The sequence below is a fragment of the Mandrillus leucophaeus genome, unplaced genomic scaffold, assembly GCF_000951045.1.
Source record: "Mandrillus leucophaeus isolate KB7577 unplaced genomic scaffold, Mleu.le_1.0 Scaffold49, whole genome shotgun sequence".
In the NCBI taxonomy this organism is placed as follows: domain Eukaryota; kingdom Metazoa; phylum Chordata; class Mammalia; order Primates; family Cercopithecidae; genus Mandrillus; species Mandrillus leucophaeus.
In genome coordinates, this window is record NW_012105253.1 from 2,813,406 (window position 1) to 2,813,909 (window position 504).

The window sequence follows — 504 nt, forward strand, 5'->3', positions numbered from 1 at the left end:
AGAAAGTCAACAAGCAAAATGCCTTGAGCCACCCAAAAAACTGTTGCCGTGACTGTGACTTCTGCTCCTGACCACTTCTGCTGTGACTGGGCCACTTCCACCTCTTGGGAGCCATTGCTTTGTGCTTTGTCTTCAGGATCCTACTGGTAAAGCCATGTTCCCATCTCCTGTTACAACTCTTCAGAGAAATGCTTCAGGATCTTGATCCTCCTTGTTTTACATTTCCATTGAAAGTTCTGCTCTTGGCTGCAGTTGATCTGGACACAATGGTTTTCCATAGAGTGGAAACTTTGCTCAACTTTAATCTTTCAGTCAGAAAAGTGTAAGCTGAACCAGCTGAGACGTCTTTGGTGTCGGCTGTTGTTTGTGCTGTTAATCATTGGTCCTCTTCATTAGGGCACAAACAAGATTAATTATTTTACTCAAAAATTGACGTGGATGGTCTGCTACTGAGGGTTTTATCCTCAACATTGTCTCATCCCTTCTCTTTTTTTTTTTTTTTTT